A 15,818-nucleotide genomic window follows, 5' to 3' on the forward strand; every position below is an offset into this window, starting at 1 on the left:
AGGGAATCTCTCTCTTAACCCAGGAGCCGACCTCCTGCTGGAATAACTTCCCCCTCTGACCAGCTAACCCCTCCCCGCTGGCTGAGATCAGAGGGGGTTTGTACCTGCAGCCGGGCGCCAGCTGGCCTGGGCTCACTAATCTAGCTGTCCCTGGGGGGAGGGGAGGTGTTCCCCATTCACAGGCACCGGGAAAACAGCCTGGGATCTGGAAAGAGAGGGCAGTGATATGCTGGTGTTAAGGTGATCTAGCCACCCTCCAGCCCCTGGGACTCACCCTTGGGGCTGGACCCCAAGTAAGACAGGTCAATCAGATCCGGTGTGCACTATTGGAAGCTCAATGCCATCACCGTGTTTGATGCCTGCCCCATGCCCAGGACTAACAAAATCCTAGACAGGGGCGGGGGGGAGGGGGGTGGCGTTACCTCATGTGACGAAGTGGGGATTTTCACTTGCTATGTTGTGTGTGTCCTGCTGTTCTGCATGGATGCTGTGTGTGACTTTTGTGGAGGCTGCTCCAGCTGCCTGCATGGATGCTATGGCTGCCCCTTCGTAACCTGAGAGCCAGGAGGGGGATGCAACCAGGTGACTCTGGCCCAGGAAGCGAGACAAAGGCTGGAGGAGGAGCAATGGGCAGGGCAGGGGCCAGGCAGCTGGAAGCAAGTCAGTCTCAGCTGGCTTGGGGCTCAGGGGGACAACCAGAGCCCTGGCTCTGGGCTCCCCTCCCCCCAAGATGGACTTGGCTGAAAGTCACTGATTTCTGTGCTAACAAGTTCTGTTCTACGCTGTGTTTCTGTCGACTAATAAACCTTCTGTTTTACTGGCTGGCTGAGAGTTACGTCTGACTGCGGAGCTGGGGTGCAGGGCCCTCTGGCTTCCCCAGGAGCCCTGCCTGAGCGGACTCACTGTGGGAAAAGCGCACCGTGTGGAAGGAGATGCTGAATGCTCCGAGGTCAGATCCAGGAAGGTCAAAGCTTTGTAAGCTTCTTGTCTGGAGACAGTGTAGGGCACAGAGAGGAGGCTCCCCCAGAGTCCCGGCTAGCTTTGTAGGGAGTAGTTCCAGAGCGTCGCCCGGTGACTCCGTGACACCTCACTACTGTGAATCTCACCAGGGGATACTGGCAGGTGCCTTTGGACCCAGTTGCTAGGTTGAAATCTGCTCCCATCACCCCTATAGGGCTCTGAGTTCCTGGTCCTTCCTTTCAGCCCCAAAGGGGCACCTGCCAGCCCCCAGTGCCAGGGGATCAGTTACTGAGGAAGGTGGAGGACTGTGTCTGGCATACATTCATGATATCCGTGTCTACAGCCCGACCTGGGAGAACCGTGTGTCCCAGTGAAGAGGGGGCTGGGACGCCTCCAGGATGCAGCACAGATGATAGAGGCTGGAAAGGGTAAGATGAGGATGGCAGAGGTGTCGTACCTGGGCCACACGGTGGGAAGCAGCTGCCTAAAGCCAGAGCCAGCCAAGGTGAAGGTACCCAGAGATTGGCCCATTCCTCAAACCACGACACAAGCCCAGGCCTCTAATGGGGTGGCCGGGTACCACTGAAGGTTTGTACCCCATCTTAGCTCCCATTACAAAGATTGCTAAATTGGACAAGCCAGACAAGGGGGTCTGGACCGAGCAGTGCCAGGGGAGCACTCTGTGTGCTGAAGGAGGCTCTAACCCAGGGGCTGGTAAACCCAGACTTGGACAAACCCTTTAGGGTGTTCACCAGCACACCTCAGATGCAGGGCTGGGTGTGGTGCTGATACAGGCCAATCCGCAGGGGAAGAGACACCCCATTGTGTACCTGAGCAAGAAGCTGCTCCTCCGGGAGTAGAACTACTTGGCCAGAGAGAAGGAATACCTGGCCCAGGAATGGGCTCTTAAAAAGCTGCAGCCGTATCTATTTGTGGGGCGCTTTATGGTGTACACTGACCACTTGCCCTGACGTGGCTGCACCAGATGAAAGGGGCCAATACCAAATTCCTAGGGTGGAGTCTGATCCACCAAGATTTTCTTATGGGGGTGGTCCATATTAAGAGGAGCGCAAATGTTATAGCTCAGAGGTGGGCAAACTATGGCGACCTGTTTACCTGGTACGAAGACAAAGGACAGGGGAGGAGCTGTTGGGGCCGGTGATATCAGATGCCCAGCTGGGAAGCACAGGGTCTCTGGACTGGAGAGGGAGAGCAGGCCGAGCCCACCTGGATGCAGGGGAGGCTTAGATGTACGCTGCTGAGGGAGGCCAGGCCTGAGGGTCTTGAGAGTTTCCTATGCCAGGTTCAGATGCTCAATAAACCCTCCTGTTTTATGCTGGCTGAGAATTGCTCCGGTCTAGAGAACAGGGGGGCATTATTCCCTCTGCGAGTGGAGGCCCCGGGGGGTTCAGAGTAAGTGGACTCCCTGAGGGGGCCCACAGTGAGAGACAGACGTGCTAAGGCTCACAGAGGTGTAGTTCCAGGAGGTAGAGGTCTTAACCCCGAGAGAGAGTGGACCCCCGAGAAGGGCTGTCTCACTGAAGGGGGTTCCCCCCAGGGACCATACAGGGCCAAGAGTGGGCATGACCTGTGAGTCCATGATACATGGGGGTAGCAGTGGGTCATAACCAGCCCTGCACCAGGACAGGGGGAGCCGTGAGTCACAGACAGCTTAGCACTGGGACGGAGTGGGGTGTAGCCATGGGTCACAGCCAGCCCCGCACCAGGATCGGGGGAGCCGTGGGTCACAGCCAGCCCAGCATCAGGATGAGGGGAGGAAGGAGGGATGCCATGGGTCACAGCCAGCCCCGTACCAGGACGAGGGGGAGGCATGGGTCACAGCCAGGCCAGCACCAGAACTGGGGAGGCGGAGCCAGTGGTCACAGCCAAATAGCAGCAGGAAGGATGGGGGGGGAGCCATGGGTCACAGCTAGCCCCGCACCTGGACAGAGGGAGCCGTGGGTCACAGCTAGCCCAGCACGAAGATGGGGGTGGGGGTAGCTGTGAGTGACAGTCAGCCCTGCATGAGGACAGGGGGAGCTGTGGGTCACACCCAGCCCTGCAACAGGATGGGGGGGATCCATGGGTCAGCCCCGCACCAGGATGGGGGGGGGAGCTGTGGGTCACAGCCAGCCTGGCACCAGGACAGGGGGAACCATGGGTGTAATGATGCTGCCTCTGGCGGGACACTACTAAGAGTATCAATCCAGGACAAATTGCTTAGCGCAGGGCAGTCGCAGCCCGACGATGGAATTAACTGCAGGTTCAAATCAAGTCTCAGCTGGGATGGGTCATTCAGTCCATTGTTCAGAGCTTCAGGTTGTAGCAAAGCTCCTCCAGAGGTAAGAAGCAGGACTGAAGACAAGATGGAGGGGTTTCCAGGGCATTTTATATTCTCTGCCATGTGGAAGGAAACGCCTTTGTTCTAACTGTGGAAAGTCACAGCAGCAAGATGGAGTTTGGAGTCACATGGGCAAGTCACACGTCCATGAATGACTCAGTTCTTTTACAGGGAGAGCAGCCATTGCTCACATTGTACCTTGAATGTTCCCAGGAAGACTTTTCATGTGGATTGGAGTCTCCCAAGGTCCATTGTCAGTTAAGTGTTTCTTGATTGGGCACTTAATCTGCCAATTCCTTTCTCAAGAAGCTGACCAAATGCTTCACTAATGTAACTTGTATCTCAATGTGTTTGATTCTAAGTACATAGCCAATATTCATAATTTCAACCACAAAATGGATACATGCATACAGACAGCATAATCATAACCAGCAGATCATAACCTTTCCATAGCCACCTCCTTCCATGGACCTCCTTTGTACAAGATTTGGTGCAAATATATAACAGTGGTTGCAACAATGATCTATACGTTCACAGTTCACGTCAATAACGTCACACCCCCAATGCAAAATTGATGCAGGAAGGGATGACACAAGCTTCGCTGACTGTATCCCAAGAGCTCCCCATCCTGGGTTCTGTCTTGCTACAGCTAGTATTGGGTGAGAAGCTGTACCAGTGTGTAACTGAAATGGTTCACCAAAGTCATGTTCAATAACATGATTGAATCTCTTTACAAACCTCAAGGTAAAACCTGGTTAGAACAATAGTGGATTGGATCTGCTCTTGCAGCAGGATTCCTGTGCGTCTCGTGATCTTTCCAAGAGCTAGAGAACATAGCTACTTATCCATACAAGCTCTGCCAAATGTTTGGAAACCAATTAACATCAAGTTGCTGTAGATATTAATGTTGTCCACAGTATAGAAATCTTGGCATTTAGCCATGAAAGCAATATGGTAGTGTGCCTCAGTTTCCCTTTTCATACAGCACATCAGGTTTGGAACGTCTTTTCCTCTGTGAAAAGTTCCAATACTGTTTACAGGCATTAACTGTGCAATGTCAGTATAACCAGGCCTTTTAGCATAAACTGTGTTCTCATGCATTCCTTTTAACATGTTCAAGGGTTTTTTCAAAAGATTAGGCACATTGTACATTACAGTTCTTGGTAATAGCAACACATCAGTTACAAGAATTACCATTAGCAATAACAACAAATCCATCAAAGGAAAGGAGGACTTGTGGCACCTTAGAGACTAACACATTTATTTGAGCATAAGCTTTTGTGAGCTACAGCTCACTTACACGAAAGCTTATGCTCAAATAAATGTGTTAGTCTCTAAGGTGCCACAAGTCCTCCTTTTCTTTTTGCGGATACAGACTAACACGGCTGCTACTCTGAAACAAATCAATTGCAAGTGTCCATCTACAATCATGTTTGTTATTCCACACCTTTTGCTCAATACCGCTGGGGTTTTGGCATTTTAGGGTTAACCTGTGACTTTCCTTTGCAAACTTTTCTCTTTTTCCTCCTTGCCCTGAAGGATCAAACCCTGATTTCTCTTGCTTAAGAGAATTCACTGGCAGATTGGGTGTGCTCTCTGTGCTAACAGCTATTAGCAAGTTTCTCCCTCCAGTCAGTCAGGTAATCTGCATCAACACAAACACTAGCTTTTAAAATTCTCAGCTGCTACCAATTTCAAGGCTGGACATTCATTCTTCCCTTCAGCAGGATTGGGTTCTTTTCCCCTATACCGTTTTTCTAGAAGGCTGAAAACTGAAACTTCCTGCTCACAGGAATTCCTTTGCTGGCTAGGCGTGTTCGCCAACTGCAGACTCTCTGTGCTTTGAACATCTACACAGAAGCTCTTCTGCCTGCTTGCTTGTGAATCTACCACCCCCAGCAACTTAGAGACTGGATTTTGTTTTAAAGTGATACCAAAACAATTCAAAGTACCTAAGGGTGAGTTTGCTTGCTTTCCCCTGTATTCTTAGGCCAGGGGTTGGCAACCTTTCAGAAGTGGTGTGCCCAGTCTTCATTTATTCACTCTAATTTAGGGTTTCCCGTGCCAGTAATACATTTTAACGTTTTTAGAAAGTCTTTCGATAAGTCTTTAATATATAACTAAACTATTGTTGTATGTAAAGTAAATAAAGTTTTAAAAATGTTTAAGCAGCTTCATTTAAAATTAAATTAAAATACAGAGCCCCCGGGGACGGTGGCCAGGACCCGGGCAGTGTGAGTGCCGCTGAAAATCAGCTCGCGTGCGGCAGATTGCAGGTTGCCTACCCCTGCCTTAGGCATTCAGCCATAAAATTGTTCTGCTCTGAAACACCAATAACCAAATCTGTCCTCAGACTTACGGCCATTAACTGTGAAGCACAGACTGCTCACTCAAAGAATTAGCGTGGAGACATTTCTTTCTTAACAACCTTGTTTCCCCAACAAACTGGTCAAGCACAGGCACTTGGTTATAGGGCTGTTAAACTTTCTTAACAGCTTTTACTCCATCTGAGAGTCTCAAAGCTATTCTTTCAAAAGGAAAGTCAGTGGATCCATTCACAACAGAAAATTTCTGGCTGTTAGGAACTAAAACTTCCTTGATCAAATCACTTCCACACCCTTCAGTTGTAGCAAACTGCTTGCAAAGACTACCATGAGGATTCCTTTCCATAGGAGCGTCTCTATTTCACCCCTCATAGAAATTCTGCCCTTACCCCCTTCACCTAGGGCTTGCTCTAAAGGAACACTCCTGAGTAACAGACTCTTTCTGATCTCACTTACCAGATATCGGCTGCCAACTAGACATCGAGCCGTTGATCACTACCCATTGAGCCCGACAATCTAGCCAGCTTTCTATCCACCTTATAGACCATTCGTCCAATCCATACTTCTTTAACTTGCTGGCAAGAATACTGTGGGAAACAGTATCAAAAGCTTGCTAAAGTCAAAATATATCACATCCACCGCTTTCCCCATATCCACAGAGCCAGTTATCTCATCATAGAAGGCAATCAGGTTGGTCAGGCAGGACTTGCCCTTGGTGAATCCATGTTGACTGTTCCTGATCACCTTCCTCTCCTTCAAGTGCTTCAATATGGATTCCTTGAGGTCCTGCTCCATGATTTTGCCGGAGACTGAAGTGAGGCTGACAGGTCTGTAGTTCCCCAGGTTCTCTTTCTTCCCTTTTGTCAAGGTTCCTTCCCCACTCTGAACTCTAGGGTACAGATGTTGGGACCTGCATGAAAACCTCCTAAGCTTACTTTCACCAGCTTAGGTTAAAACTTCCCCAAGGTACAAATTAATTTTATCCTTTGCCCCTGGATTTCCACTGCCACTACCAAACTTTAACTGGGTTTACTGGGAAACATAGTTTGGACACATCTTTCCCCCCAAAATCCTCCCAACCCTTGCACCCCACTTCCTGGGGAAGGTGTGGTAAAAATCCTCACCAATTTGCATAAGTGACCACAGACCCAAACCCTTGGATCTTAGGGCAATGAAAAAGCATTCAGTTTTCTTACAAGAAGACTTCTAATAGAAATAAAGGAATCACCTCTGTAAAATCAGGATGGTAAATACCTTACAGGGTAATTAGATTCAAAACAGAGAGAATCCCTCTAGGCAAAACCTTAAGTTACAAAAAAGACACACAGACAGGAATAGTCATTCTATTCAGCACAGTTCTTTTCTCAGCCATTTAAAGAAATCATAATCTAACACATACCTATCTAGATTACTTACTAAAAGTTCTAAGACTCCATTCCTGTTCTATCCCCAGCAAAAGCAGCATACAGACAGACACAGACCCTTTGTTTTTTCTCCCTCCTCCCAGCTTTTGAAAGTATCTTGTCTCCTCATTGGTCATTTTGGTCAGGTGCCAGCGAGGTTACCTTTAGCTTCTTAACCCTTTACAGGTGAGAGGATTTTTCCTCTGGCCAGGAGGGATTTTAAAGGGGTTTACCCTTCCCTTTATATTTATGACACCTTTTTTAAAGATGGGCACTATATTTGCCTTTTTCCAATTGTCCGGGACCTCCCCCAGTCACCACAGATTTTTTTAAGATAATGGCCAATGGCTCTGCAATCACATCAGCCAACTCTCTCAGCACCTTTGGATGCATTAGATCTGGACCCATGGCCTTGTGCACGTCCAGCTTTTCTAAATAGTCCTTAACTTGTTCTTTCACCACTGAGGGCTGCTCACCAACTCCCCATACTGTGTCGCCCAGTGCAGCAGTCTGGGAGCCGACCTTGTCTGTGAAGACCAAGGCAAAAAAAGCATTGAGTACTTCAGTTTTTTCCACATTTGTCACTAGGTTGCCTCCCCCATTCAGTAAGGGGCCCACACTTTCCCTGACCTTCTGTTTGTTGCTAGCATACCTGTAGAAACCCTTCTTGTTACCCTTCACATCCCTTGCTAGCTGCAACTCCAATTGTGCCTTGGCCTTCCTGATTACACCCCTGCATGCTTGAGCAATATTTTTATATTCCTCCCTAGTCATTTGTCCAAATTTCCACTTCTTGTAAGCTTCCTTTTTGAGTTTAAGCTCACAGAAGATTTCACTGTTAAGCCAAGCTGGTTGCCTGCTATATTTGCTATTCTTTCTGCACATCGGGATGGTTTGTTCCTGTGCCCTCAATAAGGCTTCTTTAAAATACAGCCAGCTCTCCTGGACTCCTTTCCCCCTCATGTTATACTCCCAGGGGATCCTGCCCATCAGTTCCCTAAGGAAGTCTAAGTCTGCTTTTCTGAAGTCCAGGGTCCGTATTTTGCTACTCTCCTTTCTTCCCTTTGTCAGAATCCTGAACTCAACCATCTCATGGTCACTGCTGCCTAGGTTGCCACTCACTTCTACTTCCCCTACCATTTCTTTCCTGTTTGTGAGCAGCAGGTCAAGAGGAGCATGGCCCCTAGTCGGTTGCTCCAGCACTTGTACCAGGAAGTTGTCCCCAACACTCTCCAAAACCTTCCTGGATTGTCTGTGCATTGCTGTATTGCTCTCCCACCAGATGTCAGGGTGATTGAAGTCCCGCATTAGTTCCAGGGCCTGTGATCTGGAAGCTTCAGTTAGCTGTCCAAAGAAAACCTCATTCTTCTGATCCGGTGGTCTATAGCACTCGCCCACCACGACATCACTGTTGTTGCTCTCACCTCTAAACTTAACCCAAAGACTTAACATGTCCATGCATGACTCAGCTCTTTTACAGGGAGAGCAGCCATTGCTCACATGCTACCTTGAACTTTCCCAGGAAGACTTCTCATATGGATTGGCAAAAAGAAGAGGAGTACTTGTGGCACCTTAGAGACTAACCAATTTATTTGAGCATAAGCTTTCGTGAGCTACGTCCGATGAAGTGAGCTGTAGCTCACGAAAGCTTATGCTCAAATAAATTGGTTAGTCTCTAAGGTGCCACAAGTACTCCTTTTCTTTTTGGAAAATAAAGACTAACACGGCTGTTACTCTGAAACCTGTCATATGGATTGGAGTCTCCCAAGGTTCATTTTCAGTTAAGTGTTTCTTGACTGGGCACTTAATCTGCAAATTCCTTTCTCAAAAGCTGACCAAATGCTACTTAAGAAGAAAAGGAGGACTTGTGGCACCTTAGAGACTAACCAATTTATTAGAGCATAAGCTTTCGTGAGCTACAGCTCACTTCATCGGCTGCATGTAGTTCACGAAAGCTTATGCTCTAATAAATTGGTTAGTCTCTAAGGTGCCACAAGTACTCCTTTTCTTTTTACGGATACAGACTAACACGACTGCTACTCTGAAACCTGTCATAATGCTACTTAGAATCAAACACATTGAGATACAAGTACATAGCCAATATTCATAATTTCAATCACAAAATGGATACATGCATACAGACAGCCTAATCATAACCAGCAGATCATAACCTTTCCATAGACACCTTACTGGACCTCCTTTGTACAAGATTTGGTGCAAATATATAGCAGTGGTTGCAACAATGATTTATACGGTCACAGTTTATGTTGATAACATCACAGTGGGTCACAGCCAGCCCTGCACCAGGATGCGGGGGAGCCGGGTCACAGCCAGCCTGCACAAGGACAGGGGGAGCCTTGGGTTTCAGCCAGCCCTGCACCAGAACGGGGGCAGCTGTGGGTCACAGTGAGCCCCACACCAGGATGGGGGGGAGCCATGGGTCACAGCCACCCCCACACCAGGACAGGGGTAACTGTGAGTCACAGCCAGCCCAGTACCAGTACTGTGGGGGAGCTGTGCGTCACAGCCAGCCGAGCACCAGGACCGGGGGGAGCCAGATGCCATAGCCAGTCCTGCACCAGGACGGGGGAAGCTGTGGGTTACAGGCAGTCCAGTACCAGGATGGGGGGAACCCTGCATCACAGCCAGCTCAGGATGAGGATGGGGGGAGCCGTGGATCACAGCCAGGGCAGCACCAGGACAGGGGGAGCTGTGGGTCACAACCAGCCCTGCACCATTACAGGGGGAGCTGTGCGTCACAGCCTGCTCCACACCAAGACTGTACCAGCCCAGTACCAGTATTGGGGGGGAGCTGTGCGTCACAGCGAGCCGAGCACCAGGACCAGGGGGAGCCATGGGCCATAGCCAGTCCCGCACCAGGATGGGGGGAGCCATGGGTCAGAGCCAGCCCTGCGGTGGGTCGCTGAGTTTCTGGCTCACCCCCCGTGTTTTCCCCTTCGTAGACAGTTACAGGCCCCGGCCCGTTCGATTTGCATCTTCCTTTCGCTATGAATCAGCCCGCGGAGTCCCTGGCCCTGCCCAGAGGCCCTAGAGTCCTCACCTCTATGGGACTGGAAACCCCAGCAACCCAGCAGGTCACGCCAAGGGGCAGTGACTGCTCAGGATTCCCGCCCCTCTCATCCTGATCCTGTCTGACACAGCTTGTTCAGGGGAAACTGCGGCACAGCGAGGCAAGGAACTTCTCCAACATCAGACAGCAGCGAAAGGAGCCAGGTGTCCTGAGTTCCAGCCCTCCCTCCAACCACTAGATCCCACTCCCCTCCCAGAGTCAGGGAAAGAACCCAGGTTTCCGGGCTCCCACAAGATAATTCCCTCTGAACTGGTTTCACATTGCACTCAGCCATGTCCTGCCACTCTAATGTCATCTTTGAAGCTGAATTTCAGTGGCCAGAAATCACAACTTGGACCCTACAGTCCAGAGAAGAACCCACTTGTGGTTCTGAAGCCCCCCACCCCGCCATCCCAGCCCTAAGCTCCCCACCTCACTCCCAACCCACAGCCCCCTGCTAACCCAGCCTTGGGTTCCTCCTGAGCTCTACTGGTGCCCCTCATTTCCGACCTGCAGCCCCCTGCTAGCCCAGCCCTGGGCTCTCCCCTCTTGCTCTACCGGTGTCCCCACTCCCGCCCCGCCCCCTCTCTGCTAAGGCAGGGCAACTCGGCCCCCAGGGATGTGTCAGCGGGTGCCCGCTCTTCCTGGCAGAAACTTGCCCTGTCCCCGTTTCCCACAGTCGTGGGTGCTGAATCATCCCCAGGCCCCACAGTGTCCCCTGCCCCCGCCCCCACCCTTCACTTTTGTTTCTCAGTAAAACGAAAACCAGCCCCTCTCGGTTATTTCTGGGGGGGGGCAGAATCGCCAGAGTCAGCCCATCCCCCACCCTGGGGCTGGCGCCCCCCAATAGGGGAAAGGCCCTGTGCCTCCCTCTGCCCCCCCGCAAGCCAGGCAGAGGGCAGTAACAGCATGGCTGGAGTGGGGCAGGGAACACAGGTGACCCTGGGGGTGAGGTGCCAATGTGGGGTGAAGGTGTGGATGGGCGGGGGGAAGGGTCAGGGAACAATGTGTTTTGGGGGCAGCCTCCCCATACAGGAGGTTCCCCCCAACTGGCTGCAATGTGTGGGGTGTGAAGCTGTTGGGCATTGGCTCAGCCTGGCACCCCCAGGGGGTGGGGCGAGATCCTGCTGGAAGGGCAGCAATGGGACAATGCAGCCCCCCTGCAACTGCCATGGGGCCCTGGTGAAGCTGGGGGAGGCTCAGGAGAAACTGGACCCTGAGTTCTCATGACAGGATGCTACTGTCTGCCCCTCCCAGTCACTGGGGTGTGTGTGTCAGAGTCACATTCAGCCCCCCACACTCGTGTGTAACGTTTGTTCCCCAGCTGCCCTGCCCCAGAGGTGGCTGCATCCCAGCACCAGGCGAGCCGTGCCCATGCGGTGTTATGTGTGGTTGTTCCCCAGCTGCCCCGCACCACAGCTGGCTGCATCTTAGCGCCAAAAAAATCAAGTTTCCCTTCAAAGAAAACATATTTTTTTCTCCGAAAAGTCAAATCCCTCTGGGTGGTGTCAGATTGGTCTTTGCTGACAGCTCCCCTTGTCCAATGTGAGCTCACCAGACACCTTCCCCAGCCAATGGCAAGGCGTGGGTGGGTCCCCTGGCCCATCGATGGGACCCAAGACCTTGACACCTGATTGACAGGGACTGTCAGTGGAAGAGACGTCTGCTGCGGGTGAAGGATGGACGGGGCTGGCTCGGTGCTCCTGGGCAGGGTGAGTGGCAGGGCTTTGGCTCTGGGGAGGGAAGGGGAGGGGGAGGAACCTCGGGACAATCCCCCGGGGAGGCGGCTGCCCGTTTCCACCGCACCTTGCATTTTCTCTTCCCTCCTCTCTAGGTTCTGTGTACGTCTGTTTCCTCGTGTCATGGCACAGGATGTCCCACGCTCGCCACCCTCTCCACCGCGGTGTGCGTAACCCTTTCCAACCAAGGCAGCCCCTCTAGGGCCCGGGGTGGGGGGGAACCTGGGCACTGGGGACAGCAGCAGTGCAAGTTGCCAGCCCCTGCCGCCGTGCCCCCAGGGAGACCCCCTAGCTGGTCCCCGCTCAGCCCCAGCTGCTGAGGGAGCTGAGAAAGTGACAACTCATTTCTCCCAGGTCTGCGACTGCTTGTGGGTTATGCCACCAATGCAGGGGTCTGCACTGGGGTGGATCAGGGCCAGCGCCCCCTAGAGGGGAAAGGCCCGATGTTCCATTCCCCACCCCCTAAGCCAGCCAGTCCCCTGCCCTGGGACTGGATTGGGGCCAGTATCCCTGAAATGGGACAGGCCCCTGCCCTATTCCCTGCCCCCCTGAGCCAGCCCCTCATGTTTTCACAGCAACTGGGTCCCTGCGGATGGTCTTTTCCCCCCTCACCTTCCCCATCCCCCAGTCCGGCTGCCCTGTGCCCCCTGGCTTCCAGCTGTCAGCAAATCCATAGGGTGTCCTGCAGGCAGGGAGAGGAAATCGGGGCAGGACCCCCTGTGGAATTAACCCGACTGGTGTACTTAACTCACTGAGGCCCCCACCCCCCGCATCACCCAGATGCCAGCCGTGGGTCCCGATCTCAGCCCTCCATCGGCGTGTGCCCTGCGCCGGCACCCTCCTCTGCTAGCCCTGAGCCTTCCAGTCACTTACTCCTGGCCTGGCTGGGCCATGGCTACCGGGCTCGCTTTAAAATGCCCCCCGATTCCTGTCCCCTCCCATGGGCCGCGCTGGGGTTACCCCCCTCCCAGGGAGCTTTGTTAAATAGATAGCCACTGTCAAGTTCAGGGTCCCTCTCCCGGCTGCAGTGTCATTATGGGGAGGATTCTCCTCTCCCCCTCACCTGGGAGCCCTAGCCACGGCCCTGGGCCCCATTGTGCCAGGCGCTGGACAGGCCAAACGGAAAGCCAATCCCTGCCCCAAGGCTGGTTCTAGAGGTCCCCATTGAACCGGGTGCGCAGCCCGTTTCCTGTCTGGTCCCAAGACACCAGCTCAGGGAGTCCCAGGCCGGATTAACAAGGAGACTCAGCCCCACTGACCCCTGGGAGCTGCTCCCCATTTACGCCAGCGTGGGAAGGGAATGGGCAGAAATCTGGCCCCGTCACTCCTCACGGGTGCTGCCCTGGACCAGCCATGGGCCCAGCCAAACTACATCCCCCATCCCTGCTCAGACCACTGGTCCATCAAGGCCAGTAATGAAGATTCTCTGTAGCTCCACTGATGTGCATGTGTCATGTGTCCTATATTGCTGATTCCCAAGGGGGATTCTTCCAGGCTAATGATGCTCATGGCAGGGCTCTGGGATCCACCCCCTGCCATCCCCTTCTGAGTGCCCATGGACTAGTTGCAGTCTCCTTCCGCCCCTTGTTTACTGGGATGCTGGGAAAAGGGGAGGGATTTTTGTACCCCCACAATCAGGAATTTACCGAGCTGGCAGCTGCCACAATTGCTGACAGATGCCGTGCAGGGGCCACATGGCCAGGAAGCTGGCCCTCCCGAAGGTGCCCTGGAACATGGGGGAGTCTGGGGGAAATGAGGGGTGCTGCCCTCTTTCCCTGGTGCTTTCTGGTGATGGCTGGAGCTGGTATTTGGGGAGTCCTTGTTGCTTCGACACTGGAAATAGGCCTGGGTTCCCCCAGCCCTGCCCTGTTTTTGCCTGGCAGTCTCTGCAGAGGATGGGACACGCATGCCCTATGAAGAGAAGTTTTTAGAGTGTTTTGCTCCCAACGGTTTTGCAAGTGTCTGAGTTGAGGGGGAGAGGAGGGGCTGTGGGCTTTGGTTCTTTGTTGTTTTTTTTTAAATTAATAATAACCAGAACATGAGAACTCACCCCACCTGGGCCCGATTCCTAGCTTTGCCATGGAGTTCCTGAGGGAACTTTGGGATGTCACCCAGGCTGTCTGGGCCTCAGTTTCCTTGTGGAGTGCATAACCCTCTTTTTGTCTGCGTTGTCAATCTGAATTGTAAGCTCTTCAGGGGAGGGAATCATTAGCTATATATCTGCAGCGCCTGGCACAACTGGGGGGCCCTGATCTCAGTTGGGGTCTGGGCAGCACCCGGCACAATTGGAGGTGGGGGGAGGGAGGTCCTGATCTTGGTCGGGGCCTATGCAGCACCCGGCACAATCGAGGGGGTGAGGGGTCCCCGATCTCAGTGGAGGCCTCTGGGTTTTCGGCCGGCCAAGGAGGGCCACCCTGCTGCAGTGACTTAGAAGCAGTTTGATGGGGCTAGAAGCGTCCATCCGAACTCGGCCAGAACCCTCGGCCTCCGCAGAGTGTCCCTGCGAGAACAGCAGAGGGCAGGAGGCACCCCCACAAACCCAGGCATAGGGTGTGGGTGGAGCTGGCCACCGGTGTCCCCATAAAGTGCGGTGCCCATTATAGCTTTGCCCTGGAACAGCCCCGTCTCACTCCCTTCTGCCCTGTCCCCTGCCCTGTCTGGGGGGCATGTTTGGCCACTGCTTCTGAAAAGGGGCTAGTGCTTTTAGGTGCTGATGCCTGACACCCCAAAGGGGGTCCTGTGTCCAGGAAGCACCAGGCTCCCCGCACAAAAAATCAGGGGGCTCGTTAAGACATCTGGGCACCTGGAAACCTTGGATCAAATTTCAGGGGACTGTGGGAGAAGAGTAGCTCAGGGCATCTTTTAAAAAGCGTCTGTGTGGGGGCCAAAACTCCTGGGTTCTCCCCCTGGCATGGGCAGGGGAGTGGGGTTTAGTGGTAAGAGCAGGGGGGCTGGGAGCCAGGACTCCTGGGTTCTCTCCCCGGGACTGGGAGGGGCGTGGGGCCCAGTGCTTGCTCTGTATGTACAATGCTGCACTGAGCGCTCACCACTGCACACAGGAGTTTGAGGGGAGCTCTCCCTGGGCGGGGTACTGGGAGGGCTCAGGATGCACTGGACAGGGGAGGGAATCCCTGTGCTGGCTCCCAGCCAATCCCCAAACTCTCTGGCGGGGCCGCCTCTTTCATGTGCCGAACCTGCACTAGCCTTGCTGCCTTTGTTGTGGGAGCAGAGCCAGCGGGTGGGGGGAGACAGACACTTTCTCATGCACTCGAGAGACCTGGGTGCTCAACCCCCCCCCGTCTCCCATCCAGCTTCCTGCCTCGCAGACAACAAAGTGAAAACCCCAAACCCCACAGCACTGCGCTGCGGAGGCCCTGCCCCCGTGGTCCGAGCTCACAGCCCCCGCCAGCCAGCTCAGGCCCTGCCCCCCCCGAGCCAGCCCAAGCTCTGCTCCCCTGCAAGATGAGCTTACAGCTGGCCTAGGCCCTGCTCCCCGCAGGCCGGGCTCACAGCCCCCCGAGCCGGCCCAGGCCCTGCCCCCCACGAGCCGGGCTCACGGCCCCCGCAACTGGCCCAAGCCCTGCCTCCCCACGAGATGGGCTCATGGCTCCCCGAGCTGGCCCAGGCCCCACCCCCCGTGGGACAGGCTCACGGCCCTGCCCGACCCCCACAGCTGGCCCAGGCCCACACACATGCCCCCACTGAGATCCTGCTCCTGCCAACCTCTCCTTCCCATCTGCTCTCCGCTCCCGCCATTCCATCCCCCAACACACTGTTCCCAAACCCCCACTCCTGCCCGTCCCCCATCTACACATCAATGCCCCCAACTCCTGCAAGGCCACCACCTCTTCCACGCAACCCCCAGCAACCCTCTGCCCTCCCCGACAACCGTCCCCCTCCATGCACCCCTCCTGCCAGCCCCTCCCCCCAGGCACAGTCCCACCCAGGGCTGGCAAGAAGGGAGCGGAACGAGGGACAACT

Source organism: Natator depressus, chromosome 24 (genome assembly GCF_965152275.1).
Source record: "Natator depressus isolate rNatDep1 chromosome 24, rNatDep2.hap1, whole genome shotgun sequence".
In the NCBI taxonomy this organism is placed as follows: domain Eukaryota; kingdom Metazoa; phylum Chordata; order Testudines; family Cheloniidae; genus Natator; species Natator depressus.